Below are 3,279 nucleotides of genomic sequence, written 5' to 3' on the forward strand. Positions count from 1 at the left end.
AGGGTGTTAGACTAGAAATAAGATGCCGCTATGACTAAGGAGTTGTTCCTTTCCATATGGGAAAGAGACAAATTTATACAGTGACCGATCTTCAACTCATCCCAAAAAACTCTCTTGGAGTTTGACATACTCAAGAACCACTCTCTCCAACCGGGGGTCTCGTTCGGCCAAGACCTGAATGTGCCTGTCCAGTTGTTCAGATCCATAGTTGATTGCTTGAAGGGGATTCTGTGAGTTTCCAGAGTAATCAACTCGGTTGGATCGTGGTTTCCCATGGGGCTAAGACCGATGAGGCTAGGTGCGTCAGATATGGGAATGGTGATTCTTTGCCTAAGCTCCTAAGAAGATATGAGGAAAAAACTAAGAACAGATCTAAGATTCGTAGAATAGTGAAAAGGGGAAAGTTTCGGGGTAATTACCTCCGAGATGAAAACCATGGTGGCCGACAGAATCACCATTGGGGTTTGAGAGACTGGCGCAATTGATCAATGGCTGAGAGGGAGTCACCGAAGGGATGCAACCGAAAGTGGAATAGGCGCTGGGGTGCGTCAGGAGACGATTCGTCGGGGAAGAGAACTTTTTGGCTCAAGGAAGAAGAAGCGGCAGAAGAGGTGAATATTTGAAGACGGTTCGAGAGAAGGGTAAAGGTAGGATTTTTACCACGCCGTCTGCGCAAAATTCGAGAAGAGTGGTTGCCTGCGGGCGCTTTGTTCAAAAAATCGCAATCATCAAAAAGAAGATTCCGGAGCGAAAAGGAGTTTTGCCGCGTTTACGGTTGCGCTTTCTTTGGGGGGAAGAGCCAAAGTTGAGAAAAATTTAGAGTAAAAGATATGTTTCACTCCGAAACTTGGGGGCATGTGTTGACACCGGATTTTGACACGTGTTAACATCGGCGTCAAGAGAGAGGAAGGCGACCGATGCGGCAAGCAAGAAGCTACAGTTGGGAATCGGCCGATTAGAGCTACAGTATTTCAGCTAATCGGCTAAGGGAGTCAATGAAGACTGGCCGATTGGGAGCCAGAACGGCTTAGCCGATATGGGCCTAAAGTGGGCCATGATGATGATTAGCCGAAGATGAAGATTGGCCCGTGGGAAAATAATAACCAACTCCGATGCGGGTTGCGTTTGTTTGTAAATATTTGTTATCTTTTAGAGATAGATCCTAGTCGGTTAGGAAATCAGTTGTAACAGGGTATAAATAGCTGCCTCGTAAGACTTGTAAAGAACAACACATCAATCAACAAAATAAATCTACTTTTTTCTCGCACTTTACTTTCAAGTCGGCGACTTCGCCAAACCCTTTTCTTTTCACGAGTTCGTACAAGTTGGCATGGCTGCATCATCACGACCTCCGGCCAATTTGTAAGTTCCGCTTATCGAGTAATATCTAAGCTTTAACTTCGGACGCATCGCTGATCGTTTAGATTTATTCACTAGTTACCAATATTAACTAGAATTATAGGTTTTACCTGTTGTTTTAATTTTATCACCAGTTATCCAACTTGAGATACGAACTGTCGGCTTTTATCATTGTTTTTTGTCTATTATCATATAGCTGATTAGATCTGTTTCAAGTATTGCTTTTGTAGCATTGTTTAGGTTGCCCTAGTGGCTTCTTTTACAATCGCTACGTGATTATCGGTGGTTTTTTGTAGCCGGTCGTCTCTACAGTAATTCGGCCGATTCGCTGATACCTACTTCGAAATAGATCGAAAATCTAGCCGATCGAAATCTTAGAATTTAACGCTTTTCCTTGTCAATCAACAGGTCAGATTGACTGGCACGCCGCGCGAACCGCACCAGGGCGATAACCTGAACAGGAGCTAAGTAGATTCTCCAGGGTCGTGTGTCCGACGCCGAGAGTCATCGGCTGATTTTCAGCATCAACAGTTACACATCTAGGATAATTTGGAAACAACACATCTATATGGATTGGGTTACACATCTAGTGCACATTGGAAACTAATAGACCCCGTAAGGATTCTTCGTTGAGCTCATCCTCATCCTCATCCTCATTGAGCTCCAGATCTAAGTGGAGTTTATTACAATCAAAAAAAGAGTCATCAAGCAGGTGTGCGCACAGCAATATAGAGTACAACACTACTGGAAAAGAAAACAACACATATTGCACACTAAACATACATACATACATACATACATACATAATTTGTGCATGAAGCTTACTGCATGCAACACCTGCTTCTATCTTTTCGTTTGAGCGGTGTCATAAACTTTCAGGTCTCCTTGGGTGCCTTACTCAACTTGGGCTCCGCGCTATAGGGGATCCACCTCAATCACGGCCCTAAAGGAGTAGATTAGATTGTGAAAAAATCCGTCGAAGTTCTGTCGCCCCAAATGGTGTACCAGTCATTCAGACATTTTCACTCCGGTTTAAACAGTTATGAAATTGTTCGAAACAAACCCAAACATGAGTCTAAGATCTAAAGCAGTAGATTAGACACATTCATTATGAAAAGATCAGTTTCATGTTTGGTCGCCCCAGATGATGCATGGTTTGCGTGAACTGGACCCATTCCACACAGTTTTTTATGTGGTCATGAAATGGTCTGAAACACACTCAAACATTAGTCAATCATTTAAGGAAGTGCATTAGATGTGTTTGTTACGAAAAATTCCCTCTCGCAAGTTCGGTCGCCTTGCCCACAGCCCACATGGAAGGCTTCAGCGGTGCGTTGTTGCTTTTGCTGTTCAACAAATTAACTTTTTTTATTATAGTGTTATTCCTAATGTGTTTTGCTACATGAATTTTTAGGAAATTGTATTAAATTTTAAAATAATGATGGATTTGCACCTAAGAATCTCCCTGCTGCCACCTTCACCGAATCGATTGCGCACGGAGTCACAGCCACCCAAAACCCTTTGCTTCGCTTCGGTGGCTTGACGGGCCAGCAGCAGCGGAGAGAAGATGCAGTTCTGCACCTGCAGTGGTGGAGCTTCCAGTGGGCAGAGCGGTGGTGACTACTTGGACAACTCATCAGAGTCTCAGAGGTCAGCAACTGGTAGGTAGCACTCCAATCCACATTCCCGGCTACTCTCACTCCCCCCAAAAAATCTTTAGGTGGTGCTCTGCTGGGGCTCTAGCTCCAGGTGATGATGGCACTCGTCCATGGGCAGCTTCGGCAGCCCAAATTCAAGCCCAGGCGCAACGAATCAACCTCCAACGGCGCGAATATATCAAGCTCTGGCACCGTGAATCGATCTCTGACAGCGTGAATTATATTGAGCTCCAGCGGTTGTGCAGTACGGTAGCTTGAGTAG

This window comes from Setaria viridis, chromosome 4 (genome assembly GCF_005286985.2).
Source record: "Setaria viridis chromosome 4, Setaria_viridis_v4.0, whole genome shotgun sequence".
NCBI lineage: Eukaryota > Viridiplantae > Streptophyta > Magnoliopsida > Poales > Poaceae > Setaria > Setaria viridis.